This window comes from Pristiophorus japonicus, chromosome 17 (genome assembly GCF_044704955.1).
Source record: "Pristiophorus japonicus isolate sPriJap1 chromosome 17, sPriJap1.hap1, whole genome shotgun sequence".
Lineage (NCBI taxonomy): Eukaryota > Metazoa > Chordata > Chondrichthyes > Pristiophoridae > Pristiophorus > Pristiophorus japonicus.
The window spans coordinates 10,945,735-10,963,272 of record NC_091993.1 but is presented as its reverse complement, the minus strand read 5'-3'; positions in this window follow the sequence as shown (position 1 = coordinate 10,963,272).

The following is a 17,538-nucleotide window of genomic DNA, read 5'->3' as shown; positions in this document are numbered from 1 at the left end:
CCTCTGCAACCTCCTCCATCTGTACATCCCCTCCTGTACCTTTCAATCCACTACCTCTGACCATTTGTAGACCCCTACCCCAACTTCACCCCAGTATTAGTGGCAAAACCTTCAACCGCCTCGCCCCCCCCCCCCCTTCCTAACCCCTCTGCCTCCCCAGCTTAAAAACCTTATCAAAATCCGTTTTCTGGACCAAACTTTCAGTCACCCCTCTGAAACTCTCCCCACAGCTGGCTGTTAGCAACATAGGAACAGGTGTAGGCCATTCAGCTCACTCTTCTATTGATTTCTGTACACAGACCCCGAAATCTCAGCTCCTCCAGGTCCTAGCATCTTTCCATTTAAAATACACCCTGATCTGTCTGTCTTGAGTCCAAAGTAGATGACCCCACACTTCCACACATTGAACCCCATCTGGTACAGTTTTGCCCACTCACTTAATCTAACAATGTTGCTTTGCAACTTTCTGCTCCCATCTACACAACCTACTGTTCCACCTAACTTAACTTTCTCGCTTTCTCGGCAGTGTCAGCTATGGCTCAGTGGGTAGCACTCTCGCCTCTGAGTCAGAAGGTTGTGGGTTCAAGTCAAAAAAATCTAGACTGACACTCCAGTGCAGTGCCGAGGGAGCTCCGCTGCACTGTCGGAGGTGCCGTCTTTCAGATGAGACGTTAAACCGAGGTCCAGAAAACTCTCTCAAGTGCTCAAGTAAAAGATCCCATGGCACTATTTCGAAGAAGAGCAGGGAAGTTATCCCCAGTGTCCTGGGCAATATTTATCCCTCAATTAATATAACAAAAAAACAGATTATCTGGTCATTATCACATTGCTGTTTGTGGAAGTTTGTTGTGTGCAAGTTGGCTGCCGTGTTTCCCACATTACAACAGTGACTACACTCCAAAAGTATTTAATTGGCTGTAAATTGCTTTGAAACATCCAGTGGTTGTGAAAGTTGCTATATAAATCCAAGTCTTTCTTTCTTTAGTGTCATCAGCAAACTTGGATACACAGCTCTCTAGTCCTTCATCTATGTCACTGATAAATAGTGAAATGCTGAGGTCCCAGTACAGATTCCTGAGGGACACCACTAGTCACATCCTGCCAATTGGAGAACATACCTATTATCCTTACTGTCTGTCTCCTGCCTTCTAACTAATTCCCTACCCATGTAAATAGGTTGCCTCCAATTCCATGCACTTTTACTTTTGCTGGCAGTTTCTTGTGTGGAACCTTATCGAATGCCTTTGGAAGTCCCTATCAATAACATCTATAGACACTCACTGATCTACCATGTAACCTCCTCAAAAAATTCAGCTAGGTCAGTTAGATATGACTTACCCTTTACATCCACGCTGACTCTCTCTCATCAGTTCATATTTGTCCAATGGCTCAGTCACCCTGTCCGTAACAACAGATTCTAGCAACTTCTTCACAACAGACGTTGAACTAATAAATCTATCATTTCCTGCTTTCTCTCCCACACCCTTCTGAATGAGATAATTTCTATCTACCCATCAGAATCTTTTAATCATCTTAAACTAGACCACCCCTTAATCCTCTCCACATAAGGGAATACAAGCCTAGTCTATGTAGTAAGCCTGAGGATTTGTGACGGTTTTAAAAATCAGCAAAGAATGACCAAGAAATTGATAGAGGGAGAAAATAGAACATGAGAGTAAACTAACAAGAAACATAAAAACAGATTGGAAGAGCTTCTACAAATATGTAAAAAGGAAGAGATTAGCGAAAGAAAACGTGGGTCCCTTAGAGGTAGGGACAGGGGAAATTATAATGGGCAATAAAGAAATGGCAGAGATGTTAAACAAATTTATCTTCACAGTAAACATACCGGAAAACATTAGAAATTGTAGGGAACCAAGGGTCTAATGAGAGTGAGATACTTAAAGTAACTAATATTAATAAAGAAAAAGTACTGGAGAAATTAATGGGACTAGAAGCTGACAAATCCTCTGGACCTCATGACTTACATCCTAGAGTGTTAAAAGAGGTGACTGCAGAGATAGTGGATGCATTGGTTTTAATCTGTCAGAATTCTCTAGATCCGAGAACATTCCCTGTGGAAGGTAGCAAATGTAACCCCACTATTCAAGAAAGGAGAGAGAAAACAGGGAACTATAGGCCAGTTAGCCTGATCTCAGTAGTAGGAAAAATGATAGAATCTATCATTAGGGACATGATAGCATGGCACTTAGAAAATCATTATATGAGTAGGCAGAGTCAACACGGTTTTATGAAAAGGAAATTGTGTTTGACAAATCTATTTCAGTTTTTTGAGGGTGTAACTAGGGGGATAGATAAGGGGAAACCAATTAATGTGGTATATTTGGACTTTCAAAAGACATTCAATACGGTGTCACACAAGAGGTTGTTACATAAGATTAGGGCTCATGGGATTGGGGGGTAATATATTGGCATGGATTGAGGATTGGTTAATGGACAGAAAACCGAGAGTAGAGATAAACAAGTTATTTTTGAGTTGCAGGTTGTGATTAGTGGGGTGCCACAAGGATCAGTGCTTGGGCCTCAACTATTTACAATCTGTAGCAATGACTTAGATGAGGGGACCATGTGTAATGTATCTATGTTTGCTGATGCTACAAAGCTAGGTGGGAAAGTAAGCTGTGAGGTGGACGCAAAGAGGCAGCAAAGCGATATGGGCCAGTTAAATGAGTGGGCAAGGAGGTGGCAGATGGAGTATAATGTGGATAAATGTGAAATTATTCACTTTGGTAGGAAGAATTGAAAAACAGAATATTTTTTTAAATGTGAGAGACTAGTAAATGTTGGGATTTGGAAGTCCTTGTGCATGAATCACAGAAAGTTAACATGCAGCTACAACAAGCAATTAAGAAAGCAAATGCCATGTTATCCTTCACTGCAAGGGAGTTGGAGTAAAAGAGTAAGAAAGTCTTGCTGCAGTTATACAGTGCTTTGGTAAGACCACACCTGGAGTACTGTGTACAGTTCTGAACTCCTTGCCCAAGGAAGGATATACTTGCCTTAGAATGGGTGCAACAAAGGTTCACAAGATTGATTCCTGGGATGAGAGGGTTGTTCTATGAGGATAGATTAAGTAGACTGAGTCTATATTCTCTGGAGTTTAGAAGAATGAAAGGTGATCTCAATGAAACTCTTAGAGGGCTTGACAGGGTAGATGCTGAGAGGCTGTTCCCCCCCGGGCTGGGGAGTCTAGAACTAGGGGTCATAGTCTCAGGATAAGGGGTCGGCCATTTAGGACTGAGATGAGAAAAATGTCTTCATTCAGAGCGTTGCGAATCTTTGGAATTCTCTACCCTAAAGAGCTGGGTATGCTCAGTCAGTGAGATTATTCAAGACAGAGATCGATAGACTTTTGGACACTAAGAGAATCAAGGGATATGAGGATAGAGCGGGAAAGTGAAGTTGAGGTAGATCAGCCATGATCTTATTGAATGGCGGAGCAGGCTTGAGGGGTCATATGGCCTACGCCTGCTCCTATTTTACAGCAGAGCCTGGTCTCCAGTCTTCTTGGATCCCCTTGCCACTGGACCAAGACCTTGCTCTGTCAAGCCCGTGTGGCAGCTGGTGTGCAATGGCCACCCCACGTTAAAAGAATTCACGCACAGGCATCTTCCACACTTTAAGATGAAGTTCGGGACCTGGAACATCAGGATCCTCATGGACAATCCTAACAGCAACAGACCGGAACGCCGCACCACTATCGTTGCCTGGGAACTCGGGTGCTTCGACATTGACATCGCCGCCATAAGCGAGACCCGGCGGGCAGGGGAAGGCCAGCTTAAAGAACAAGGTGGTGGCTGCACCTCCTTGTGGAAAGGCAAACCAGAAGCAGACGCTGCCTCCATGGGGTTGGCTTCGCCGTAAAAAAACAAACTAGTGGGTCATCTCAGAAACTCCCCCTGCAGGATAAACGGACGCCTCATGACTCTTCGGCTCACCCTAGCCCGGAACCAGTGCGCTACGGACTTCAGCGCATATGCCCCAACACTGGAAGCTACAGACGAGACCAAAGAGGAATTCTACTCAAGCCTCGAACAATCCCTGTCCCGAGTCCCAACGAGCGACAAGCTGATCCTCCTTGGCAACTTCAACACCAGAGTCAGAAAGGACACTGACCTCTGGGGAGGTGTGATCGGCAGAGAGAGGGTAAGGAAAGCCAACTCCAATGGCACCCTCCTCCTGATGAAATGCTTAGAACACGGCCTCGTTATAACCAATACCCTGCTCCATCAGAAGGACAAATATAAAGCTTCATGGCAACACCCTTGCTCCAAGCACTGGCATCTGCTAGACTATGTCATCATCCGAGCGAGGGACCGCAAAGACGTGCGCAGCACCTGCACCATCACAGGAGCTGACGACTGCTGGATGGACCATCACCTAATTCGTTCTGTCAACACCATCAACATTGCCCCAAAACAGCGACGGCAACAGAAACAATGCCGCAGGAAAATCAATGCCGGTGCACTCAAAGATCCTGCTAAGAAAGCCCTATTCATCATCATCATCATCATCATCGATCATAGGCAGTCCTTCGGAATCGAGGAAGACGTGCTTCCACTCTAAAAATAAGTCCTTAGGTGACTGAACAGTCCAATACGAGAACCGCAGTCCCTGTCACAGGTGGGACAGACAGTGGTTGAGGGAAGGGGTGGGTGGGACAGGTTTGCCGCACGCTCTTTCCGCTGCCTGCGCTTGTTTTCTGCATGCTCTCGGTGACGAGACTCGAGGTGCTCAGCGTCCTCCCGGATGCACTTCCTCCACTTAGGGCAGTCTTTGGCCAGGGACTCCCAGGAGTCGGTGGGGATGTTGCATTTTATCCGGGAGGCTTTGAGGGTGTCCTTGAAACGTTTCCCCTGCCCACCTTTGGCTCGTTTGTCGTGAAGGAGTTCCGGGTAGAGTGCTTGCTTTGGGAGTCTTGTATCTGGCATGCGAATAATGTGATCTGTCCAGCAAAGCTGATCGAATGTGGTCAGTGTTCAATGCTGGGGATGTTGGCCTGGTCGAGGACGCTAACGTTGGTGTGTCTGTCCTCCCAGGGGAGACATCGTTGGTAGTATTTCTCCAGCGACTTGAGGTGTCTACTGTACATGGCCCATGTCTCTTAGCCATATAAGAGGGTGGGTATTACTACAGCCCTATAGACCATGAGCTTGGTGGCAGATTTGAGGGCCTGGTCTTCGAACACTCTTTTCCTCAGCTGGCTGAAGGCTGCCCTGGAGGCGGTGTTGAATCTCGTTGTCAATGTCTGCCCTTGATGATAAGAGACTCCCGAGGTATGGGAAATGGTCCATGTTGTCCAGGGTCGCGCCGTGGATCGTGATGACTGGGGAGAGCAGAACTGTGCGGCGGGGACAGGTTGGTGGAGGACCTTTGTCTTACGGATGTTTAGTGTAAGGCCCAAGCATCCACTACACATGAATTACACAGTGCTGAGAATCTTGAGCTTTATTGTGACATTGTTGACTATGACTTGGAGTTCAGCCTCTGTATGTGCGCAGATGCAGGAGTCATCCGCATACTGTAGCTCGACGACAGAGGTTGGGGTGTAAGACAGCCCTATTCAGCCAGCGTCTCGCTACCAACCTGATGACTCCCAGTGACCCAGAGATGCAGAGTATCCACAGAGCCTGGTCAACCCTCAAGGCTTCCATAATCAGCATCTGCGAAGAGACGCTCGGTCACTCGACCAGGAAACACCAAGACTGGTTCGATGAGAACGACCAGGAGATCCAGGAGCTAATATGCCACAAGTGCAAGGCATTCTTGGACTTGAAGAGCAACACAACTCGAGGGCAAGAAAGCAGCTCCACAGGCTTCTCAAGACTGAGGTCCAACAGAAAACCCACGACCTAAAGAACAGATGGTGGGTGGAGAAAGCTAAAAAAAATCCAACAGTTAGCCGACAACCATGACGTGCGAGGATTCTTCGGCGCAATCAAGATGACCTACGGCCCAAGCACCCAAGGCCCTACCCCACTACTGGCCAAGAATGGAGAGGCGCTCATCAAGGACAGAGAGGCAGTCAGTGCCCGCTGGAAGGAGCACTTCGAGGATCTCCTCAACCAAGACTTTGTCTTCGACATGAGTAGTCCTCGACTCCATCCCACAGCATGCCACCCGCCACCATCTCAGCACCACCCCAGCCTGGCACAAGGTTGAAAAGGCCACCCGACAACTGAAGAACAAATCATCAGGAGCAGATGGAAGCCCCGCTGAAGCACTGAAACATGGCGGAGAAGCACTACTGGCGCAGATCCATGACCTCATCTCTCTTATCTGGAAGGAGGAGATCATGCCAGGAGATTTCAGAGACGCTGTAATCGTGACCATCTTCAAGAAAAATGACTAGTCTGACTGCGGTAACTGCAGAGGAATCTCCCTGCTGTCGACCACCGGGAAAGTTATCGCAAGAATCCTCCTGGATCGCCTTCTTCCTGTGGCTGAAGAACTCCTCCCAGAGTCGCAATGCAGATTCCGTCCACTAAGGGGCACAATGGACATGAACTTCACCACGTGGCAGATACAAGAGAAATGCAGCACCAACCCCTGTACATGGCCTTCTTCGACCTCACGAAAACCTTCAACACTGTCAACCGTGAGGGATTATTGAGCGTCTTCCTCAGATTCGGTTGCCCTGAAAAGTTTGTCACCATTCTCCGCCTGCTCCGCGATGACATGCAAGCCGTGATCCTGAACAAAACGGATCCACCACAGACCCATTCCACATTCGGACTGGGGTCAAGCAGGGCTGTGTCATCGCACCAACGCTCTTCTCGATCTTCCTTGCTGCAATGCTCCATCTCACCCTCAGCAAGCTCCCCGCCTCCAGGCCAGATCCAAGGTCGTCTCATCCTCTGTCATCGAACTACAATAAGCAGACGACGCCTGCATACACTCGGAGGCCGAACTCCAAGCCATCGTCAACATCTTCACTGAGGCGTACGAGAGCATAGGTCTTACACTATACACCGTAAGACAAAGGTCCTCTACCAACATGCCCCGCCACACAGCACTGCCCCCCCCCCCCGGTTATCAAAATCCACGACGAGGCCTTGGACAACGTGGACCATTTTCCATACTTTGGGAGCCTACTGTCAAGTAGGGCAGCCATCGCTGACAAGGTCCATCACCGCCTTCAGTGTGCCAATGCAGCCTTCGGTCGCCTGAGGAAGAAGACCAGGGCCTCAAACCCGGCACCAAGCTAACTGTCTACAGAGCAGTGGTGATACCCGTCCTCCTATATGGCTCAGAGACATGGGGCTAGAATTTCCATTATTGTGCAGATCGCCCAAAAGTGGGCGATATTTCCAGCGTTAGCGTTATATTGGTTTTTGAGATCGCCGGAATATCGGCCATTTTCAAACCAGCTAGTTTCCACTTTATAGTTTGGGCATTAGCGGGAACGATGTGAAATGGACGTTAGCATTTTTTTAAAGATTTGTCTGTTGTAACAGGTCGGCGTCCATAGCAACGCCACAGCAACGGTCTTTCCTGCGTTTCAGGAGGTCAGGGGTCATCAACACATGCGCAGAACATAGAGAAAGAGAAAGAGGAGAGAGAGAGAGAGAGAGATAGAGGAGAGAGAGCGAGAGATAGAGGAGAGAGAGCAAGAGATAGAGGAGAAAGCTTGTGGAGATTGCAGTGGTGGTGACTTATATTTAGAGTTTTTTTTTGAAAACTATTAGTTAGTGAGATATTATATATATATACATATATTATATATGATGTACATAATCTAACAAAAAAGACAAAAGAATGGGGGGCATGGAGGAGGTGCGTGTTGATGCTGTGGAGGTGGAGGATGCTGGTGAGGGCAGTGATGTGGGTGAGGTTGGAGAGGCGATGGAGATGGGTGGAAGAAAGAGAGCCAGCCGCTTTTCTGATGAGGCCAATGCTGCCCTCCTCCAAGAGGCTGAATCTCGTTGGGCCCAATTCACCCGGTGTGGGCGTGAGAAGCCAACCCCAAAAGTGTACCAAAAAATCTGGGGTGAGAACGCTGAAGTGGTGTCGTCGGCAACACACGAGGTCCGCGAGGCCAACCAGTGCCGCAAGCACTGGAACGACCTTGTTGGTTCCGGAAGAGTAAGTATTCCATTTATTTATATATATATTTATATAATTGTAATTGTAAGTGTATATGAGGCAATGATCATTTTAAATTCAGATCTGAGGTATTGCAGTTAGACCGGTAATCTTTTAATCCAAACCTACGTTTGCAGTGGACTACCATGTGTGTTGTGTAGCGTAATAATAATAATAGTTATAACACCTGTCAGTAATGTGCTACGTGTTGTATCGGTATCTGTAACAGTACCTAGCAATGATCTTACACCATCCCATGCTGTGGTCACCTTTTGTAGAAGAAGCTTTCGAAGAATAGGGCCAAGCAGCGGCACACAGGTGGTGACCCACCGGTAATTTGTGAGCTCACCGATATCGAGGAACGGGCGCTGGTACTCGTGGGCATCCACAACCGGTTGGCCACCCGTGCAGCATCAGAACCTGTCCTCATGTCACGTGAGTAAAGTATAAACCATTGCGCGATGTAAAGTCAATAAATGCCACACCCACTCATATCTGTATAATATATGATTGATGATTGAAATATGATGTATTTTATTGATTCAATGTTATGTAATATGTAATTAATGATGGGCTCATGAAAATTATTGTAATGCAGATTTTGTACTATCATGATGTTCATTAAATGTGATGTCTGTGATTATTTTTACAGCGGTAGTGCTGCTCTCGTACATATGCTGTGTGTAGCGTTTGCATTCCCCTGTGACCCAAGCACCCACTTCTCCTCTAATTACCTCATTTATGTTTTCCAGCTCAGCCAAGAGCGCAGGTCCTTCCAATTGCACCAAGGCAAGGTATCGATCCGGTGGCAGTGGATCATGTTTCTGGGGGTGAGGAGCCTCGAATCTCGCCCGTCATGCTGCAGGTCATCCTCTCCACTGAGGACAGTGAAGAGGTGGAGGAGGAGCCTGCAGCAGCAACACCACCACTTCCTTGCAGGGCTCCTGCGGCCATGTCCCCCTTGACCGTGGAGGTAGTGGGCCCGCGCACTTTGCCGCAGGGCACCCCCGAGGGACTCCATGCTAATGCCGACCACGCGGAGGTTGGATCGGCGCAGCCGGACTACTCCACGATCGGCAGATCCGAACGTGGACATGGTCAATTTGTCCAGGCGGAGCGGTGAAATTGGTCAGCAGTTCCTCCAGGCAACGGGCAGAATATCGCAACAGACGGCCACCCTCTCCGCGAATATGAACGAAAAAAAATGACGCGGATAGCGGTGGCCCTGGCAGTAACAGCCCCAGGAACACTGGTGCCAGAGGGCTATCAGTGTTCCCGGAATCCGGCACTGCACCCCAAGGTGCCGCACTCCCATTGCCAGAGACACATGCGGGCCAGGAGGAAGCTGTTGCTTGGGGCTCGGAGGAAGTTTCCTCGGAATCCTCCTCTCCAGCATCCGGCCAAATCACGGATCTGCCGCCATCCTCCCCAACGAAGCAATGCTTGAGGAGCACTGCGACAAAGCGGCTTGGAGATGGTAGGGGAAGGGGAAGAGGTGGGGTAAGGACCCCGGGGGGGGGGGGGGGGGTGGGGGAGAGGAAAGGAGGGGCATGACCGTAGGTAGGGAGGGAGGGAGAGAGGGAGGGAGGGAGTTGTTACATGTTTGCTGTTAAAATTTGTTTGTTGTTGTTGTTATCATCAAGTTTTTCAATGTTGGGATGGTTTAGGGGAGGGGTACTGTTGTTTTCTTTTATGTTTATTGAATAAGAAAAAATTCCGTGTTAGCATTAAAAAAATTATTTAACATAACATTGTTGTGCATTTTTTCAGATAACTGTAACGTCAGACACTGGCAAGTCCTTACCATGAAAGGGGATCATTAAAACGTAACTTAAATCAACTTTAACTTAAATCAACTTTAACTTTAACTGTCAACAAGATAATGTACACCATTCATGTCATATCATCATCATCATTATAGGCAGTCCCTCGGGATCGAGGAGGACTTGCTTCCACTCTTAGCATGAGTTCTTAGGTGGCTGAACAGTCCAATACGAGAACCACATTTTCTGTCACAGGTGGGTCAGATAGTCGTTGAGGGAAAGGGTGGGCAGGGAGCCTGGTTTGCCGCACGCTCCTTCCGCTGCCTGCGCTTGATTTCTGCATGCTCTCGGCGACGATACTCGAGGAGCTCAGCGCCCTCCCGGATGCACTTCCTCCACTTAGGGTGGTCTATGGCCAAGGACTCCCAAGTGTCGGTGGGGATGTTGCACTTTATCAGGGAGGCTTTGAGGGTGTCCTTGTAACGTTTCCTCTGCCCGCTTTTGACTTGTTTGCCATGGACAAGTTCCGAGTAGAGCGCTTGCTTTGGGAGTCTCGTGTCTGGCATGTGGACTATGTGGCCTGCCCAGCGGAGCTGATCAAGTGTGGTCAGTGCTTCAATGCTGGGGATGTTGGCCTGGACGAGGACGCTAATGTTTGTGCGTCTGTCCTCCCAGGGGATTTGCAGGATCTGGTGGAGACATCGCTGGTGATATTTCTCCAGTGACTTGAGGTATCTACTGTACATGGTCCACGTCTCTGAGCCATACAGGAGGGCGGGTATTACTACGGCCCTGTAGACCATGAGCTTGGTGCCAGTTTTGAGGGACTGATCTTCAAACATTCTTTTCCTCAGACGGCCGAAGGCTGCACTGGCGCGCTGGAGGCGGTGTTGCATCTCATCATCAATGCCTGCTCTTGTTGATAGGAGGCTCCCGAGATAGGGGAAGTGGTCCACGTTGTCCAGGGCCGCGCCGTGGATCTTGATGTTTGGGGGGCAGTGCTGTGCGGTGAGGACAGGCTGGTGTAGGACCTTTGTCTTACTAATGTTTAGCGCAAGGCCCATGCTTTCATACCCCTCGGTAAATACGTCGACTATGTCCTGGAGTTCAGCCTCTGTGTGTGCACAGACGCAGCCGTCGTCCGCGTACTGTAGCTCGGCGACAGAGGTTGGAGTGGTCTTGGACCAAGCCTGGAGATGGCGAAGGTTGAACAGCTTCCCACTAGTTCTGTAGTTTAGCTCCACTCCAGCGGGGAGCTTATCAACTGTGAAGTGGAACATGGCAGCAAGGAATATTGAGAAGAAGGTTGGGGCGATGACGCAGCCTTGCTTGACCCCGGTCCGGACACGAATTGGGTCTGTGATGGATCCGTTGGTAAGGATCATGGCTTACATGTCGTTGTGGAGCAGGCGGAGGATGGTGACATACTTTTGGGGGCATCCGAAACAGAGGAGGATGCTCCATCGACCCTCGTGGTTGACAGTGTCGAAGGCCTTTGAAAGGTCGAAGAAGGCCATGTATAAGGGCTGGCGTTGTTCCCTGCATTTTTCCTGCAGCTGTCGCGCTGCAAAAACCATGTCCGTTGTGCCCCGGAGGGGACGAAATCCGCACTGCGACTCTGGGAGGAGCTCCTCGGCCACGGGAGAAGACGATTGTATGAGCTGCAGACACAACAGTCTTGCAGCTGTGTAAATACCACCAACGTTATTTCAAGCAAAGCGCTCATTTATGAGCTGCTGACATAACAGTCTTGCAGCTGTGTAGCCACCACGGGCCCTTTCCTGTGGTCTAGAGGGGGTTGGGGGCATGGTTTCAATGTCAGCCTGATTGTCTGCCCCGAGGACATCGTCTCCCTCATCTTCATCCTCTTCTCCTCTCTCCTGAGGTGGATCGGCAATTCTTGTCCCTTCCTGATAGCCAAGTTATGCAGCATGCAGCACACCACCATGAATTGAGCTACCTGCTCAGAGTGGTATTGTAACTCGCCTCCTAGTGGTCCAGGCATCTAAAGCGCTGCTTAAGCACTCCAATTGTCTTTTCGACAATATTGCTTGTGGCTATGTGGCTTTCTTTGCATCGCTTCTTGGCTTCTGTCTGGGTCTTACGCAGGGGGCGTCATCAGCCAGGTGGCGAGGCCATATCCTTTGTCACCAAGCATCTAGCATTGACCTTGTGGCTGACTGGTAAACATGTCAGATACAGTGCTCTCAACACAAGATATGCGCATCATGGATGTTGCCTGGAACTTTTGCATTTACTGCCATGATTATTTGCTTGTGGTCAACAACGAGTTGCACATTCAGGGAGTGGAATCCCTTTCGTTTCCGAAAAACCTTTGCATCCTGAAAAGGTGCCCGTATGACGATGCGCGTCCTGTCTATTGCTCCCTGCACCTTGGGGAAGTTTTCTATTCTCAAGAAGCCTACAGCCTTTTCAGTCTGTGCCTCCCTGGTCATAGGGAAGTTTATAAAGTCCATCCTGAGAGTGTAAAGGGCTTCAGTCACCTGTCGAATGCAGCAATGTGTGGCATGCTGAGAGATAGAGCAAATGTCGCCAGCTGAAGCCTGAAAGGAGCCCGATGCATAGAAGGAAAGTGCTGCAGTTACCTTGACCTCAATGGACAGTGTGGTCCTGATGGTGCTGTTAGGCTGCAGATCTCCCCTAATGAGCTGACGTCTCTCACTGATGACCTCCTTTCGGAAGCGCAGTCTCCTAAGGTACGTGTTCTCGGACAAATCCAGGTAAGACCGCTTCTCCCTGTAAGTTCGTCGGGTGTAAGTTCTCCTCCTCAGTCTGCCACCTCTTTGATTGGGCACATAATGCTCTTCACTATACCTTCTCTCATCCCTAGTCTGCAGCATGTGAGTAGTCATCAATACAGGCTGAGAAATTACAGGCCCCATTACAATAACAATCACTATTAACTGTATACCTATTCTTCACAAACAATAAATTTTCCTACTAAAACTCATAAATTCAATTCGTCCACAATATGATAAGATGTTTGTTCAGATTTTCAAATAAACTTCAAAGAACTCACAAATTAAATCAAAACTCCTCAGAACTTGAAGCAACCTTTTATATGAAAAGTCCTCTGATTTACAAAATGGCGACAATACCGCTGGGTTAAGGTCAGGTGAGTGCAGCTTTTTTTCAGTGTTTTTTTGGGCGGGCGATATATGGGCGATATGTCGAAAGTAACGCTCGGCGATATTATGGGCGGTTTTCTGAGCGTTAGTTTGATTATAAACTGTATTCTGGGCCTTTACGGCAAAAAAATATGGGCGGGCGGTTTAATTATTTCTCGGCGTTACCTAGATGCCGAAAGTATCGCTGGGTGATAAATGAGTGATAAATGGGCATTAGTTTCCATTTTTTTGTGAAATGGGTGATAAGTGGGCGTTATACTTCATCAGCGTTAAAATGGACGGGAAATGGGCGGTCGAGAGGTAAAACTGATGGAAAGTCTAGACCATGGACTATGTACAGCAGGCACCTCCAAACATTGGAGAAGTACCACCAACGCTGCCTCCTCAAGATCCTGCAAATCCACGGGGAGGACAGACGCACCAACGTCAGTGTTCTCGCTCAGGCCAACATTCCCAGCATCGAAGCACTGACCACACTCGATCAGCTCCGCTGGACGGGCCACATTGTCCGCATGCCTGACATGAGACTCCCAAAACAAGCACTCTACTCAGAGCTTCGACATGGCAAGCGAGCCCCAGGTGGGTAGAGGAAACGCTTCAAGCCTCCTTGAATAAATGTAACATCCCCACCGACACCTGGGAATCCCTGGCCCAAGACCGCCCAAAGTGGAGGAAGAGCATCCGGGAAGGCGCTGAACGCCTCTAGTCTCTTTGCCGATAGCAAGCTGAAGCCAAGTATTGACAGCAGAAAGAGCGCGCGGCAACCCAGGCAAAACACCCACCTGTTCTTTCAACCACCGTCTGCCCCACCTGTGACAGAGACTGTAGATCCCGCATTGGGCTCATCAGTCACCTGAGAACGCATTTTTAGTGTGGAAGCAAGTCATCCTGGACTCCGAGGGACTGCCTATGATTATGATTTCCTATGTTCTTATGTAACCTGCCTTCATACTTTAACCCTTCCCTTTTAGCCTTGGTACCATTCTGGTGAATCTGCACTGCAGCCCCATCTAGGTCAATATATCCTTCCTTTTATTTGGGTGTGTTTGCTCTCTGTGTAGAACCTTAGGGCATTTTCTACATTAAGGATTGTCTATAAATGCATGTTATAGTTCAGTTTGTCACCTTATGCCAAGTTCAGCTTCTTATCGCTGAGTGCCTTGTTTACCTAAAAACAGCGACTACATTTCAGAACATTTGAAATGCTCGATATAAATACAAGTTCTTTCGTCCTCCAATTTCCACCATCTACAGCATGATCCCAACAGCATCTTCTCCTCTTCCAGACGCCCTCCATGAAACATTCATTCACCCTTCCATTTCCTTTCTTCTTGGCTGCTTTTCCCATCCAACCACAGCAGATGATACACTGTCCAGGATTCATTCAAGCATTGTCTGGGGCTCAAAGTACTTCTTCCATGTGTGACAGCAATTTACATATACACCTTCCAACCTACTACATTGCATTTTCACTGTCCGATGCCTTGATACGGTCAAAAAGCAGATTCGGTGACTGGTTTGCCATATCTCTTCGTGCTGTCTGCAAACATGGTTCTGGCGAGAGGCTGAGCCAGGCTTTCCAGCCTCAAAAAATTACCCCCAAGGTCTCAACTTGAAATATCAACCTCACTTTTCTCTTCTCAGAGACTGCTGGCTTATTTGGCTATCCCCAGAGTTTTCTGCTTTTATTTCTGATTTTCAACATTTGCTTTGTTGTTTATGTTTATTTCACATGTTCCATACCTGATTTTGTAGTGGACACAGCAGGGGGGGGTTTTAACATTCCAAAAACGGGTGGGGTTTGGGTCATGTGGGAAGTAAAACATTTCCATTTCAAACCCGCACCCAACCCGCCCACTTCTGATTTTAATGGCAGTGGGAAGGGAGGGGGCAACCAACCCGCTCCCAGGAGGCGGGTCCCTCGTTTAAATATTTTAACGAGGCTGCATACCTAAGAGTTTACGTGTTTCAGCTTTAACACTGGCCAGACAGGTTTCCCAGGCCGAGGGAATCCCAGCAACTGAAGGGAGGCGAGGAATGCTGAATGGAGCAGGTAAGTGCCTGTGCAGCAATGCTTGTGTGGCAGGAGGAACAGGAGTGCTTCCCCTAGTCCACCAAGCTAACTCATTAACGTCTCCAATGATGTGATGACCACCCCCCATGTCCTCTCCGGCCACCCCACAATCTTTTCCCCCAATCTCTCCAGTCACCGCATCAATGTCCCCTTCTCCCCCGATCTCCTTAAATCGATGCTCCCCAACACCCGATCTCGCCCTCCCTCCTCTACTCTGTCCGGCTGCGGCCTGGTACCACAGGCCTGCCCGTGTGACCACACTTCAAGACTGCTCACAACAACCACCTTCTAGCACCACGTCCGTGGCCCTGAAGGTCACGGCTCTTTGAGTGCACATCCAAGTACTTGTTCAATGTGACGAGGGTTTCTGGCTCCACCACCCTTTCAGCTAATTGGAACAGAGGGAAGTTGCCACACTGAAGCTGTATGCAGGAACCACTGTAATACAATATGGGATCCATTACATCGGTGGAGAAGAAAAAAATTAGTATTTGTTGTGTTGTGAGAAGTCATATTGGTTTTGTTAAATGGCTATTACCTGTTGGGGAGGGAATACAGTGGTTTATCACAGTGGCCTTTCACCATTGGGACAATAATGGCATAATCTGCTGGCGACAAGAGTCCACTGTAATAGATGTTTGGACCACCTCAGCAAAATGAATTGTGACCATGGCTCCACAGCACAATACAGCCTCTAATTTGTAGCATGCCAATCCAACTAGTAGAAGGCACATAACAGGTGTATAAAATGGAGGTGTATAATATTATGAGGGGCATTGAGTGGATCGGAAGGACCTATTCCCCCCCCCTTAGCAGAGAGGTCTACAACCACGGGGCATAGATTTAAAGTAATTGGTTTAGAGGGGATTTAAGGGGACATTTTTTCACCCAGAGGGTGGTGGGGGTCTGGAACTCACTGCCTGAAAGGCTGGTAGAGGTAGAAACCCTCACCACTTTTTAAAAACTACTTATATATGCACTTGAAGGCTACGGACCAAGAGCTGGAAAGTGGGATTAGGCTGGATAGCTCTTTGTTGGCCGGCACGGATACGATGGGCTGAAATGGCCTCCTTCCGTGCTGTAAATTTCTATGATTCTATAAACAGCATCTTCAAGACAACTCTTTCCTCCTTCCTTTTGGAGCAGCACTTCCACCCACCACCATGACATGGCTGAAGTAAGGAGTCTAGTGCTTGGGAGTCAAGCTTTAATTCACCATACGGTGACGTTGGGAGTTGGTAACCCAACACACTGCACCCCTGCACCGAGCTCTTGTCAAAAGCCCATTTTGCAATAGGGGGAGCAGTACTTCATCTCTTGTGAAAATGTCAGTTGAAGATAACACCTATTCACTTTCACAGTTGTAAATAAAGAACAAGGATGTGGTTAGTTGGTGCTGGGTGTTGGCTACAGTACATGTGAACCGTGTATGGTTGTGTGTGCTTCTGTTTATTCAAAAAGAATGCGAATTCTGCATTAGTTTCGTTTATATTTGAAACGTCTGCAGAACAAGCTACTCCCCTTTCCGGCCCTAATCAGAGATTCATTATGAGGAGCTGGACCTGTGTCTCCTCCATTGGCATTAAGCATTGTTGGAACCTGAAGCCAGACCGTGGCCTGAGGGAACACACATCTGTACACTGCTCCCAAGATTACTTCACTTGGAGGCCTTAGTTAACCAACATGTTTGCTTTAGGTCCAAAATGTACCAATGACTCATCTACCAGAAAATTAAACATCTTGATTATTTTTAAAAAACTCTACTTAAACCCCTTTGTGCTTATGTGCAGACTTTGCCTATTTATATTGCCTCCATCTGCTCCTTTCCATATTATTACAGTATACTTTGCATCTCGTTTCTGATAGCACGCAATTTCAACACGCAAAGACAGACTGCCATTTACATAACACCTGTGGCTAGAAAGTCGCCGACTTTGCGATGGGTTTTTTGGCGATATTTCACCCTCCGCAGCAGAAACCCAGCCGGCGGGAACTTCAGTGGCCTTTTGCAAAGGCGCTTTCTACGTACTGCCAGGGAGAGGAGTGCCGCCGTGCAACACTCGAAATAGCGTTTTCTCCCGAAATTTGGCGCTCTCCGCACCCGTATTCTGTGCCCAGAATACCGACCGGGGAAAACCTGCACTGTAGCCGTAAGTTTGAAGACCTGCAAAAAAGGTAAGTTAAAGTTCTTATTTTTTAATTCTTTTTCAGCGATATAGTAAGTAAAGGTTTTGTGAATGTTTAGTCATTTTTTTTTCCTCCAATTTTTTTGTTGCTGTTTTTCTCCCCTCCCAAGGCCTCTCTCGCAGCGCTATTGGCCCCGGACTAAAGTTGCCGAAATTCGCGGTTTGCACCGTGTATCCTTGTGCAATGCCGATTTTTACTGCTGCTCAAATTAAAGGACGAAAATTAGAACTCCTTACGGTAGCGAAACAAAAACAGTAAT